Source organism: Ictidomys tridecemlineatus, chromosome 7, assembly GCF_052094955.1.
Source record: "Ictidomys tridecemlineatus isolate mIctTri1 chromosome 7, mIctTri1.hap1, whole genome shotgun sequence".
Lineage (NCBI taxonomy): Eukaryota > Metazoa > Chordata > Mammalia > Rodentia > Sciuridae > Ictidomys > Ictidomys tridecemlineatus.
This window is the reverse complement of record NC_135483.1, coordinates 9829879-9845523: the sequence shown is the minus strand read 5'-3', so window position 1 is coordinate 9845523 and position 15645 is coordinate 9829879.

Genomic DNA, 15645 nt, shown 5'->3' with positions numbered 1-15645 from the left:
TTCTTTTTCATTTCTAATCCATCAGCTTACTTCTAATGAATAAATGGATTTGCAAAACCTGGCCAAAAATGCAGATCAGATCACTGATAAATGTTCAGATAAGCTATATATGTAGAAGTCCCATGTCAATAATGAAATAAAGTGGACAGTTGGAAATAGTATTAAAGACTATCCTAACTTTGTCTTGTGAAAATACGAGTTTACTCTCAATTTTACTACAATATATAAAAATTATATATTCCCATAAGTAAAGATTTGTTTGAGATGGCTAAAAACTGTAGCAAGTCAGTTTTTTGTGGTTTGTAACCATATATATTTTGTTTTGAATTAAATAGTTTTATAATGTATGCATAATAAATAATTTATATCTATCCTTTCAAATATACACCATTCTATTGAACTTGAAGGCATGCTTTTGAAGTTTGAGAGTGTTTTTATAAGATGTGATATCTGAAATAAACTCAACAATTCATTTTTTTAATATCATACATGTTTGCTGAAATGTGAGAAATAGTAGAAAGATATGTAAGACAAAGATAACTAGCCTTTTCCATGTTCCCTCCCAACCTACCCTCTGAAATCCCCAATATTATGAATGTTGTTAGGGGCTGAAGTGTGACTCCCTAAAAGTCATATGTAAAAGTCCTGATCTTAGTGCCTTAGATGTGAATATATTCGGAGACAGGCCCCTTAAAGAGGTAATTAAGTTAATAGGAGGGCATTGGGGTAGGTCCTAATCCAGTGGCAGGTATCCTTACAAGAGGAGGTCAGGACGGGGCTGGGGATGTGGCTCAAGCGGTAGCGCGCTCGCCTGGCATGCGTGAGGCCCGGGTTCGATCCTCAGCATCACATACCAACAAAGATGTTGTGTCCGCCGAGAACTAAAAAAATAAATAAATATTAAAAATTCTCTCTCTCTCTCCTCTCTCTCACTCTCTCTTAAAAAAAAAAAAAGAGGAGGTCAGGAGATAGACATGGAGGGAGGAACTTGGGATACACATGGAGAAAGACGGCCATTACAACCAAGGACATGGGTCTCTAAAGAAACTAATTCCACCAACATCTTGGTTCTAGCTTCCAGAATTTTGTGAAAATAAACTTCTGTTGTTTAAGTCACTGCTGTATACTGAAACTTGTGTCCCTCGAGACTTGGATGTTGAAACCTATCTCTAATATGGTGGTACTCAGAGGTGGAACGTTGGAGAGTAGATTGGGTGTAGATGGAGTCTTGGGAGTAGATCCTCCAGGCTGAGATTAAGGCCCTCGGAGGGGGATGAGCTGCCAGAAGTCTCTCTCTCACCCCCCTGTGAGGATGTAATTTTAAGATAGGTGCCTGCAAACCAGGAAGCAAAACAGACACCTGACTGTGCAGGCACCTGACCTGGGACAGCCAGGCTCCAGAACTCTGAGAACCAAACTTCAGTTGTTGAAGCCACCCAGTCTGTGGTACTTTGTCTTGGTAGTCTAACTACCTCCTGCAGATTTGTATCTTTCCACACCTCTCTCCTTGTTCCTACAGGTACCTACAGCTTACTTACCAGAGTCAGTTCTATGCTGCTCTTCCTCAAAATTGAGAAGAGCAAAATCAATTTTGACATAGAACATTCTGCAAGCCCAATGACTGCAATTATGGAATAACGAATGACTGCAAACACTTCTAATCCAAGGGCTTGGTATCCAATATTTAGTTAATAACTTTAGAATCAAGATCATTTTAAATACAAACTCCTCATTTCTCTTTCTTATTTCTTTATAAAAGAAACTGTTCTTCTTATTTAAAATGATCTTCAGCAGAGTAAAAGCAAAATAAAAATATATTCTTAATTCTTTTAAGATTAAAAGATAACTCCTTTCTCCATCAATAACCATGAGAAAAATGAGAACACTTTATATGGCAGATTTACTAATCATGAAATAATCTGTGTTGAAATCATACATTGTGATTCCTTAATATTAATACTTGGTGGTACTCAGAGGTGGAACTTTGGAGAGTTGATTAGGTATAGATGGAGTCTTGGGAGTAGATCCTCCAGGCTAAGATTTTATCTCATATTTTTCTTGTCTTCTTCTCCTTCCTCACAGCCAAGATAAACCAAGTCAATAATCTCAAGTATACCTTTGCAGCTATACTTTTCTTGGGCCATATAATCTTTCTATTGCCCAAGTTTCACTGTCCTAACATGACTCTAAGACCACAAGAGATGGACAGCTGTACCACAAAGGAGTGGCCTTATCCTGGTGAACAGTTTACAATCACTGGTTCCCAGGGGATGCCATCATCCATGTGACCTCATTGGTTGCTCCTTGGGCCTTGGAGACATACACTGCCCATAGCTGAAAGCAGAAGAAAGAAGAGCGGCGGCAGCCTTCAGTCTTTGGGATGAGTGCCTCTTGAGCACATGAGACACTGGAGGCTCTTCACACTCGTTGGAAAAGCAAGATTGTGCTGTCTCACCACAGACCAAAAGAATAGGGCCAACCAACTGTGTGCAGTGGCTGCCAGACTTCCTAATTTTACGACTCCTGCCAGACAATTGTATTTAGATGATAACACAGGAGCTGGACAACTAAGGTAGCAATCATTGCAAACAGCTCAGGTACATTAATACCAATCAGTTGGCCTTGTTTTTATGCAAACATGCTTTATCTCTTTTGACAGCAAAATTACAGACCCAAAGTTTTGTGCCCTTATAAATCAGCAAAATATAATAAGACAAACAGTTCCCATGTATCTTCCCTTTTAGGAGTTATTAACAAGCTCTGCTTCACTTTGCTCAAGGTGATCTGTCTTCAGCAAGGCTAGGAGAAAAAGAATCAGAGAGGCTCCACACACAACAAAATGCTGTGTAGGTAGCAGCGGAATACCACACAAGATGGCCTCAGGTATGTGCCACTCAGAAAGCAGCTGCTGAGCCCACACAAATTTATGCCACTCCTCAGCGTATTGCCACTGTGTGTACCCTGCTAAGGCCTTTTCTTTTCCTGAGCCTCTGATTCCACCTCCTTCTCTGGCTGTTAAATATGTTCAGGAATCAAACATGCTAGATACATTAAGTCTTTAAGAAATTGGGTATTTTAATAATAATCAGGAATAAGACAGACTCTTCAAAAGAAATTATATCAGCAGAGGTTATCCAACAGCTATGCATATAACCTATAAACAGATAAGAGGTTCAGTGTTACAATTTGAATCTGGAATTCCCCCCAAAGACCCTGTGTCAAGGGCTTGGTCCCCAGCCTTTAGCTCTGGTAGGAGGTGGTAGAAACTTCAAAAGGTGGGGCCTTGCAAAAAGATCTTCTGGTCATTGGAGGTGCACCCCAAAAAGGGACTATGGGATGTGACCTTCTTCTTCTTCTCTCTCTCTTTTGCTTCTTTTGGCCACCACAAATTGAGCAGCCACTGACTGCCACTATATGTGCTGCTCACCTTAGTCCCAAAAGCAATGGGGCCAACCAACTACATACTGAAACCAAGTCTGAAGGCCAAAGTCAAACTTTCCTCTATCAAGTTGATTATCTGAGGTAGTTTTTTTACAGTAATGAAAATACAAGCAGTCAGCCTCACAAGTAAGGAATAGATGCAAATCAAAGATGTTATTAAATATGTTTGGGCCAAATAAAAGAAAAATTAAAGCTAGAGTGTTGGTGAAGTTGCAACCATGGTGTCATACAACGTTGATTGTGACTATAAAGTAGTACAAGCTTTGGAAAGATGGGAACTATAAAATAGTACAAGATTTCTGAAAGGCATTTTGTTAATGAATAAGCAAATAATGTAATCTGATCACTTTTGACCCTCAACTCTGTCTCTGTGAATACAACTTATTATATACAAGTAACTTCTCAGAATACTATCAAAGATACATGAGATTTTATGAAAGTATGAATAGGGGAACCTATTTCCACAGAGAAAAACATCTGTATGTATGTGCACGCAAGCATGCATAAAGAAAATTCTGGAGGAATGTGCATGAATTTCAACATTTTTTTTTCTGGGTTGTAGGGTTATGGAAGATTTTCATTTTCTTCATGTTCATCTGCAGTTTTTGTCTGTCATCACTACATATATATTGCTTTTTCACTCATATTTTCAAAGTTAAAATTGCAAAACAGAAACAGTTCCATTCTGTTGAAAAAATATACACACATGCATAAAGGAAACAAATAAACTTTTAACAGTGGCTCTCCATTTACATTATTCTGTTTTAAAATTTCCTACAAGAAAGGTAGATAGCATTAGTGATTGTTTATAACTGGGAAGCTGTTGAGAGCCACAGTTTAGTCGGAATGACACCTGGCATTTTGCTAGAGGGAATGGTTGAAAGGTGACCCTGCTCCGGGATTAGGGTGGCTCCAGGATTAGGGCGGATCCTGGGGGGCGGGAATGAGGCGGCTCTGGGATTAAGGTGGATCCTGCTGCCTCAGGTGCCCACTACTTTGGAGTTCCAGTTGAGTTCTCCTGGGGTTCCAGGAGAATTGGCGCATGGAGCCCGATGGAGGGAGTGTGTTCCCGGGAAGTGTGTGTAGAGCGCCAGTGAGAGTTGGGGAATAAAGAGTTGCTGTTTGAACCTACAAGGCTTTGTGGCGGCTTGATTATTTGTGCCCAGCCAGACTGCAGTATTTGGTGGCCTGTACGGGAAACCCGCAACCTTGGCTTTATCAGCACCAAACTCTGGCTTTATCAGCACCAAACTCTAAAGGTATTTGCCCACGATGCCGTAGAGGGAGACATTGGGCTAATGAATGCTGCAGTCTGGCTGGGTTGTTTGTGCCGCCACAAAGCCTTGTAGGTTCAAATTTCCCAACTCTCACCAGTGCTCTACACACACTTCCCGGAAACACACTCCCTCCACCGGGCTCCGTGCATCAATTCTCCCTTGCGCCAATTCTCCGGGAACCCCGGGAGAACTCAACTGGAACTCCAAAGTAGTGGGCACCCGAGGCAGCAGGATCCACCCTAATCCTGGAGCCGCCCTAATCCCGGAGGGAAGTAGAACAGGTACAAATTGGCAGAGCCTTCCCCATGTTCTTTTTTGCCAATCATGGTCTCTCCCCAGCCTTTCCTCCCCTGCTGGTGCATGGCCCTTCTCCCTCCCAGATGAGGATCTCCTTTGATCCATTTGCTGCAGTGAAGTCAGCAGTCTGCACTGGCCCTCATCAGAGCCCCACCATGCTGGCATCTGTATGTATATACACACACCTAAATGTTGAGATTTCTAGAGAGTCTGAAATCAGTGCCTATTCTTTATAAGCCACCTAGTCTGTGGTGTTTTGCTATAGCAGCCCCCACTAACTGTGGGGGCTGCTATAGCAAAACAGGAGGCTCAGCTTCTTCAGCCCTGAGTCCCACCTTTACATCCTGCCCTAGGTGTACTTACTCAACTCAGCTCTTCACCTTGTCCACATAGCCGACCCCTTCTTCAACCACCAGCACCAATCCCTGATCCAAAATATGAGTTGACTGAATATGAGCAATACTTACATTTTAAAAATATTTTAACATAAAATAGTGACTCATTAAGCCCCTACTAGAGTCTGACACAGTGATACAGCAAATCAAATAGTGTCACATCCCCATTCAAAGTCTACTTCATGCCAAGACTATTTGATTATTGCAAACTGTGTTATGCGTAAATATGCATTTATGTCACGCTTACTGTGTACTATGTATGGCACTTAGTGTCTGAAACTATCTTATTCACACAGTTGTTTATTTTCTGTTTCTTATCTAGACTATGTGTCCTTTGAAGGTATATACCAGGTCTGTTTTCCTTTATTACTGTGTCTCCAGCAGCCAGAACAGCGTCTAAAACGTGATTAGTACTCAATAAATATTTGCCAAAGAGAAAATGTAAAACAAGTAGACATTTTTCTGAAAAGATCCGACCAACCTGACAACATCATCTGTGAGTATTATGGTGAGAGAAACACAATCTTTTTGAAATGTTACTTAATTCCTAAGCATATCTCAAAATCCTGAGCACATATTTTTCTGGAAAATTCCTTGCTATTAGAAACATATTTTCTATTAGAAACATATTGAGAAATCCTAAGAGCTCTAAGAAATTGTTTCAATTTCTAGAAGATATGAGCTTCTTTGTCTACCAGTTGCATCCCCACCACCAAGTCCCCTTTAGAAAACAGGAAGAAATATTCATCTCTGAAACTGCAACTATATACTTAACAAATTCTCTTTATTCTTTTATTAAATTCTTGGAGGTTTCCGTTGTTAAACCCGGGTCAAGTTTCATTTGTGCTGTATTAGTGCAAGAAAATTTGCTATGGCTTAGATGAAGTTTGGATCTTTCTTCAAGGTCCATAGCTTGGAAATCTGGTCCATGGGGTAGTCATACTGGTAGGTAGCAAGACCTTCATGAGGTGGGGCCCAGTGAGAGGTACTTAGGTCTTTGGGGGAGTTGCTCTGTGAAGAGATTAATGTAGCTTTCATCAGACTCCTGAGCTCTTTCAAGAACAAGTTGTTATAAGATTGACTCTTTGGATTCCTGATTGTCCATATGATCTCTCCTTCTCTCCTGTGTCCTGCCATCCATCACGAAATTCTCACCAGAGCCAAGCTAATGCCAGTACCATGCCCTTGAATCTCCAGAACTGTAGGTCACTAAACAACTTTTCTTGTTAAAGTTAACCTGCTTTAGGTATCTCCTTATAATAATAGAAAACAGATTGACACAAATTTTGGCAAGATCTAAAAATATATAGTTATAAGCAGTCTAAAAATATCTTTATACATGATTTGGAGAAAGATATTCAAGGATATCCTTTGAGATATTCTTAAGAGAAAAAAAAATGCTGTGGGGCTGTACTCTCCTTGCTGTTTTTCCCCTTTATTATTCACACACAGGCGAGAATTTATTAATGACAAAGATGCCCTTAGGCTTTGTACTTCTACTTCCCACTGAGCTCAACAGTTCTCACTGAATCATTGTAAGATATTTTGTTGTTTAACTTCCTACTGCACTAGGGCAAGAAACAATTTTCAACATCTTAGTATTCTAGTCCACTTTCAAAAATATATGTAAGCTGCATCATAAGGCATATGGAAAAATAGGTCTAATAGGTACAAAAACATAATAGAAGAGAAACATAGTAGAAGGTAGGGAGAGATAAAAATTGCCAATGGCTCCCTTTGTTTCCTATAAAGTTTAAGTCAGACCTAATTTTGTTGAGCCTGGATTGGGAAGAAAATAATGAGTTTCTCTTTGGAGAAGTTATGGTAATCAGAAATTGTGACAGTACTGACAGGCTGCAAGGCACAAGAGAGGCCTGACGGGGTTGTAGTGTGTCCAGTTCCCATCTCTGTGAGGAAGGGATTCAGGGCTTAACTCACACATCTCTGCATATGAGAGCTCAGAAAAGTTTCCAGTCTGCAGGGGTGCATCATGGAGTTCAGAAGGATGGTGGTATTGGTGGTAGTGTTTTTATCTTCTTTAAAGTTTCCAAAATAAATAAAGCCTTTTCATTGTTATAGTAGGAAAGGATCTCAGAGTGCATGTAGTCCAAGACCGTCTTTCAACCAGTGAGGCTACTGAAGCAAAGGGTTTCTCAAGTTCAATAAATAGCATGGACCCCCAAAATGGCAAGGAACATTTTTAACTTCTAGTTATTAAAGCAATAGAATAGATTAGCAAATTATATTTTTTAGCTTTAAAAATCATATTCTCTCCACTTATCAGATTAGTACCATTCGTGAAGACACAGAGATTTTTGAAGTTGAAATGAGAGAGATCAATGAGTTCCAGAGAATTTTGTTTTGAATATAATTGATATGACTTGGTTATGTGATTGAATGTGGGAACAGAGGAAGACAGAGATTGAAGCCTTCAGGAACTTGACTTGGTAAACCTCTTATAAGTTCCATTAGCCAAGGAAGAATGTAGGACCTCATTTTCATAACCTACTTCTTAGCTAGGACTAAACCATGTGATTCATGCTCCACCAATCAAGTGCATCAATACAAGATGTTTATTCAATAGTGAGCAATAGAAGGAGCCACCTGACACAGAATTCATTTTCTCAGAGTGAAATAGTGGAGGATCAAGCATACAAGGGCTAGTGTTCTATGGCTGGGTCAGGTATGGCATCAGTGAGTTCTGCTACTTAAGCTTTATATTGTGCTGTGGGCTCTGTCTCTGGAATAAAAAGATCCCAAGTCTGATTCTTTATTTCATAGAAGAGGTGTCTCCAGAAAAAAGTCCAAGGACTTCCCAGAAAGAAGGAGTAACTTCACTCCAGACCAACGGGATCCTTGACATACATCATGGGAAAGAATTTCAGCACATACCAATCAGCAGCATCCACAGAGGTTTATTTAGGAAAGTTGCACATGGAAGGGAGAATATAGATAATCTCAGGAGAGAGACATTTCTGGGGTAAAGCAAGGAATATATGTTCAAGGGACAGTGAAGGCCATCATGAGAGACAGAGGTACAACTCAGGAGTTCCTGGCTCAACTTTAAAAGGAAACTTACTGTCTATACAAAAGGAAGTTATGTAGGAATGGTATCAGTCTAGTGACCTCAAGAAGGTTCCTGGTAGTCTGGTCAATCTCTGAATCCTTAGGTTGACATAGTCTTATTATCTGATCAATACATAACAGAAACAGAAAGTCTCCTAAATTATAACTTTCTCAAAATATCTTGTCTCTCCTTACTTAGTCTACTTATTGGGGGTTAATTAATGGTGAACAGGTAGATTTACAGATTTACCAGGAATTGGGGAGCAACAGGGTTTCAAGAGAGATTATGGCTTACTGAATGAGAAGCTTAGAAAAGTATGAGGAACTTTAAGTTAAAATTTTATTTCCTTGCCCTTCCTTTATATCTCCTTCTATCTACTTTTTGGTTTTTCTATCCTTCACCATTTTGATTTCCTTAGGAGTTCTAAGTTATCTGTACTTGAGGGCATTTCTTTTCTGCTCACACCTGCTAGAAGGGAATGGGAGCTGGTCTCTACAGGTGGCTCCCTCTGAGCCTTACTTCCCAGGGTCCATATCCTCTTGAGTCTGGGCTGCCCTGTGACTCAGCCACAACAGAATGCAGTGTAGCTTCCAAAACCATTGTCAATTTCTTAGAGCTTCTAACTGTGCCTCTTGGAATGATGGCCCTTGGGATGCTCCACTTGGAATCCAGCTGCCCTGCTGTCAGAAGTCCAAGCCACAAGGAGAAACCATGCATAAGGGAAAAAAAAATGCTAATCAAAAATAAGAGACTTAATTCTTCCTGTTGAAAATAGACTTCTCTCCCCTTCTGGCAGTATTTACTTTAAGAACTATGTAAGTACTTTCTGCTCTCTTTGAAAGTAAATAAGTCCTTCTGAAGAAGAGATTGGGCTTTTGTCTGCTTTATGACTCAAGAATGCCTGTCTTAGGTCCTGGGCACCCTCTCTTTGAAATGTAAATATCAAGGGCAATAACAACCCTATCAATTTCTCTGAAAGGCTAGGGGCCTAGCTTTGGTGACAACTTTCTTCAACTTACAAAACTACCTCCTCTCATAAAGAAATAAGTGGGCTTTTCCTCTGGAGCAATCCAGTTAGCAAACAAAGGGTCACCCTAATTACGGGGTAAACAGAGGATCAACTAGGTGTGAGAAACTGAGTTGTCAAGTCCTCTCATTTGAGGACTTGACGGTTCATTTTGAAAATGTGAGAGAAGGGAAAACATATGGAAATGGTAGGAGACCTTCAGTGATACACAAAATAATAAGAGGTTATGAGGGGCAAGGGGGTGGGGGGAAAAAAAGGGGAGAGAATTGAACAACAGCAGAGGAGGTAGAGAGGGATGTTGGGAGGGGAGGGGAGGGGAGGGGGGATAGTAGGGGATAGGAAAGGTAGCAGAATACAACAGTCACTAATATGCCATAATGTAAAAATGTGAGTATGTAACAGAAGTGAGTCTGTATTATGTATTTGGGGAGTTCAAAACCCAATTGAGTCGAATGTATGAAAGATGATATGTCTTGAGCTCTGTAATGTTTTGAACAACCAATAAAAAAAAAAAAAAAAAAGAAAATGTGTAGGCTGTGGGTTACATCTCCATGGCTACATAAAAGAGGAAGATTTCTTTCTGTCTTCGCACTCTTTTAGCAGATTGTCTGTGATATGTATTCCATTCTGCCATAATGCTTTCTTTCTTTCTTTATTATCTCTTTAGTAAAGGGTTTCTGGGTTGAGAGAAAATTTTGTTTTAAGTTATATTTCTCCAACAGCAAATACCCCCTGTTGCCAGCCCCACCTGAGGTCACAGATGAGAGCCAGCAACACTTGCCAGCCATGGAAGAGGGCAATCCTAGACGTACAGCCCAGTGAGTACAAGATGCCAAAGCTCAGCCAAAATATGACCATGACTTTAGGAGACAAACCAAGCAGAACTGCCCAAATGCACCCAAACAGAACAGTGAAAGTTAGCAACTTTTTGTTTAAAACACTGAGCTTGGGTGCAGTTCATTAAACAACAACAGATAACCAAAACTAATGACTTTGGTCTTTGTGACTAAGAATTCTGACTGGTGCATAAAACCTCGTTTCCTAAGTGATGGGTGTCCTGGGAGATGCAGGTCTTTTCCATTTCTGAACCTCCTCTTGTAATTTGTGTTATATTTTTTACATAGAGTAGTTGCTAATATATTTTCCTGTTGAAATCTTGTTCTGGACAGATTGGGGTTTAAATAAAATAAAAACAACAAATTGGATGCAATACATGTCAGTTGAACTAAATTGAATATTTTTATGTAACAACTGCTTCTGAAAAGCGTGTGCTTCTGTTTGTTTAAACACTTTGCAGATAATTTCCCTACAGTTTAAAGCCAAAACACAAGAAATTATGTTTAGGCCCTACTGAGTCTCACAACTATTTTTAAGCTCTGCTTTTGATTCATTGAGCATTTATTTCTTATGTTCACTTCAGGTGACACCATCTGAGGTATTTCTACTTACATTTTCCCCATCTTAATGGTACAGTTAAAAGTCCACTGTTTGTTGACCATAAGGGCTTCTTTCAGAGGTATGAACATTATAAAGACTGAAGCAAAATGGTTAGGCATACACACACGCACAGATACACACACACAAAGCCACTCTCTGGAGGGGCCCATCATTCCGCTTCTCTGGAGCATCAGTCTGTGCACGTAACAATTATTGGATTAAGTTTCTGCAGATGCAAGCTGCCTCCTGCTGTTTGACTTTCCCATTTCCCCTGACAGATTACTGACTCAGAGGTTTAAAGATAAAAGCCATCCAGACATGGTCTTCATGCTTTTTCCAGTATTGGCAAATGCCTTTTAGTTGCAATTTAAATCGACCTTTGGAAACTTAAGGCTACTTTCCTTACTTATCTAGGTCCTTCCTGATGAGATTAGTCTCTAAGAGAGATACTCAGAAAACAAGGACTGCCAGCATCAATTTCCTGTCCTTCCCCACAGTCTGTCCAGGCCACCACTTCAGGCCTGGCTCACTGAAATCTCCAATTTATTCTGTTAACTGTGGAGTTTGGGACAATAGCCTAAGGACAAAGAGTGAAAAGTATTCAAGCGATTGGTGAGAGCACGAGGTTGGGGAGATGGCATACATTTCCCACGATTGCTGGGAAGCCCCCCAAAAGATAAGAACGTTGGTCATCCCTGGAACACTGGGTCTTTGGAACTCTGACTCCATGTCACCTTTAGTATTGTCGTGTCCAGGGTAACACTGGCAGCCAAGGACTTCTGTTTGGGGCACTAAGGTATAACTGTAAATGTAGAACTATAAGAGGAGAAGGAAAAGAGGAAAAAGGGGTACAAGAGAAGGAAAAGCAGGAGAATATAGAGGAATGAGGTAAAGAAGGGAGAGGAAGAGAACCAGAATGAGGAAAGACCTCAGAATAAAGCCAGAGGAGAATGTCTGCAGGCACTGAGAGCTCATGCTTGGAGAACATGGCACAGACACTGTGAGAACTGAAAAGAGCTTCAGGCATCGTTACATATCCAGTGCTAACTGTATGCTGGGCAAGCACTGTGCTGCAAAGCAAATGAAATCCCTGCCCTCCGCTGAACTTGGAGTACAGCAGAGGAGACAGTTAAGGGTGCTGTGTGCTGTGGTGAAGTGGGGGAGCCCACGCTGGACCACGGCATCTTAGTAGGTTCTGACGGTCTGGAAATGCTTCCACTGGCCGTTTACTAGGACTGGGATATTGGGAAATCATTTCGCCACGGTGAGTGTCAGATGCACATTCATCAAATAGGAATGTGGACTGACCTGCCTCTTTGGTGTGTTGTGGGGAATCTGTGTAACCCCCCCACCCCCCGGCTCGCAGACAGAGCTCCACATCCTAAATCTGTTTTCATCTGGGAGTGGGAGGACATAGAGACCTCTGGGTCTCTCCAGACTCCTCCTGGATGATAGAATAGGTGGAAAAATCCCTTGTCATCATCCACTGGTTCTGCAAACGTTTGCCTAGCACTTTCAGCCCCGGTTCGGTTTACAGCACAGAGGAAATGAAGACATCTGCAGGTAATTGTCATCTAGAGATTATGAGAATGTATGATCATAGCACATGATGAGCTAGAGAGTCAGATTTCTGCTCAATAAGGAAAGGAGAGTGGTCCCAAAAGGAAATACAATTCATCTGTGCCTGATGTTATCCTGGGAAGCTTTTAAAATGCAAGTGTCCGGTCCTCAGCAGGAACCAATCCAACCCAAATAGCAGGCCATGGCATGATTCAAAAGCTACACTGCTGAAAAAACAAAGGCTGTCCTGGTGATTACAGAGTGCATCCAGAGTTAGGAACCACTTTTCTAGAATCTTTGCTGCCTGTCAAACGTTGGTCTCCTCAGGAGCCGCCCACGCTTTCCTCTTGGCTTCGCTCTCCTTCTGCCTGTACTCAGCCTCATATGGCTTTAAAACTTTTTCCTCCAGCTCCAGACACACATGGCCCATCTGGTGAGCGAGGAGGGGGTAATTCCACCCTCCGTATTCACCTTCTCCACCCTGAGGTTTCACCTCTGTGAATGGGGCTGCCTCCTTCAACCACACCCCACACACCCTGTCTGTCAGCCAGCCAAGGCCAGCCCGGCCCCCAGCTCAGCTGCAGCTTCTGCCTCCACCTCACCTTCTCCATCCCCTCTGCCACCTGAGTGCAGTTGGGTCACTTCTATTTGCCTCATTCTAACCGGTCCTTCCATCCCCCACACTGCCCAAATGCAGTTCTGGGCATGTTGCTGCTCTGATAAAAGTCCTTCCTGGCTCCCCATGGTCTTCAGAGTCCATTCCGGGGTCCAAAAAAGTCCTGCGTAGCACCTACGGCCTGAATCTGCAGCATTTTCCTTTGGCATCCTCTCCCTCTTGCCATAAACCCCAGCCCAGCTAAACTTCTCACAGGCCTCTTGCTTCCTTGTCTTGGCACATCATCTTCTCTTTATCTGAAATGTAGTTCCCATATTTGTCATTAGACAAGCACTTTGTATCCTCTGAAGCTTACCTAGGCCTCTCTCCCTGAGAGCCATGTCCCTTCACAAGCTGGAGCTCACCTGTATCACTGACTTTCTCCTGTTGAAATGTGCCTCTGTCCCAACTGCTATTACAAAATACCATAAACTCGGCAGCTTATAAGCAACAGAAATGCTTTTCTCATGGCTTTGGAGGCTGGCAAGAACAAGAGCAATACATTAGCAGATTCACTGTGTGGTGAGGGCCTGCTTGCTGGTTCATGGATGGTTGACTTTTCACTATGTCCCCATATGGGAGAAGGAAGAAGGTCTCTCTCTGGGGTCTCCTTTATAAGGGCACAAAGACCATTTATGAGGACCCCACCTTTATGACCTCAATATTTCCCAAAGGTCTGCACCTCCTAGTTACATCACATTGAGGGTCAGAATTTCAACATGTAAATTTTGGAAGGACATAAACGTTTAATCTGTAGTACCCATAGTAGATACTCAGTAAATTTTTTAAGAAGCTGGATTGAACTGGACTACAAAGATTCTTAAGAGACTGCTCAATATGGATGGTTCTGTTCCTGAACAATGTTGGGCAAAACCTGGAACTATAGACTGTTCCAATGGATAAATTATTATTCCTGCAACTTTGTATATTCAAGCATAAGACAGAAAAACTAACTAGGACAGAAATAGCTAAGTGACATTTACAAATTATGTGACATTTCTCAATTTCAGTTCACTCAGATATAAAATGGGAATAGCAACCACGTCTCCATCATAAGACTACAGTGGGGAATTTACCTGGTATCTAGAGCATCACACAAGGGCAATGACATTAAGGGTAGTGCAAGGGTTATTGATCTGCAGATCCTCCCAGGAAAATGTCAAAGCACTCATCCTGCCAGAGACTGTGAATGAAAGCTGGGAGCCAGGAATGGAGGACTGGACACACAAAGCCCTTCCAGCTGATGGGCCTCTGTGGACTCACCCCTTCCACTAATCCTACCCTTTCCTGGCCTCTCTGGAATCATCAAAGGGAAGGAAGTGCCTCATACATCAGAGATGGCCACAACTGCTGGTGTATACATTTGCAAGAATTACCATAATAACAAAGTACCACAAACTAGATGACTTAAACAACAAAAGTTTATACCTCACAGTTCTGTAGGCTAGAGGGCAAGTTCAAGGTGTCAGCAGGGGTGGTTTCTTCTGAGGCTTCTCTCCTTTGCTTAAATGTGGCTCTCTTGTCTTTTCATTTGCTCCTTCCTCCGTGTATATTTGTACCTAATCTTCTCCTATAGGGACACCTATCATACTGGATTTGAGCCCAACCCAATGACCATATTTTAACTTATTTCTTTAAAGACATATCTCAAAGTATAATCACACTCTCAGAGGGTTAAGGGCTTCAGCATATGAATTTTGTGATGATGCAATTCAGCCTATAACTACTGGTAACCAAAATCCTTCCTAAAAGTCATGGGCTTTGAATTCTGCCGCTTCATTTACATTGACAACTTCAGTCACAGGATGTGGCTGGAAGGGTGATGTACCCAAGAACTCTTAGGTGCGCATGTTCAGAACAACCTCTTTTATCTGTGCCCCAAGTCCACCCCTCATTGATTCTTCCTTTGTGCACTGCAAAGACCCATCCCAAATTTCTCCCTAACTTTATTTGAAGGTGGATCTTGTTAGATTACTGTTGTTCCATTCTAAATTATTATTTGCTTTATTTTTAAAGGGATTTTCTCACTTTAATATTAATGTGAGAAGAAGGCTTTATATCCAGGGTAATCACAGTGATACATCCCCATGACCTTGCTCTGCCTCGCTCTCAGCTCTCATCTCCTGCTTTTGACTTTATTCTAATTCCTTGGGCCTTGGCTGCTACTCAAATGCATAAGACAGTTCCCCTGTGGGGCCTAAGAACTTCTGATACTCTGTATATGCAACACTCTTCCTCCTCCAAATGAGAGTTCATTCCTCATTGCATTCAGTTTTCAGCCCAAGTGTCACCTTCCCAGAAAGGCTTTCCTTCAACAGCCTATTTGGAGAGACACCAAAAGATTTATATCAGTACTTCCTGAATTTCTATTCTGGCCCAGGCTGAAGCCAAGAAAGGACTGATCCACAGAAACATAAGGCATAACCCCAGTCCTATACAGAGCATCTTATAGGCAAATGTAGACATAGTATCAGAATTCACCAGTGATG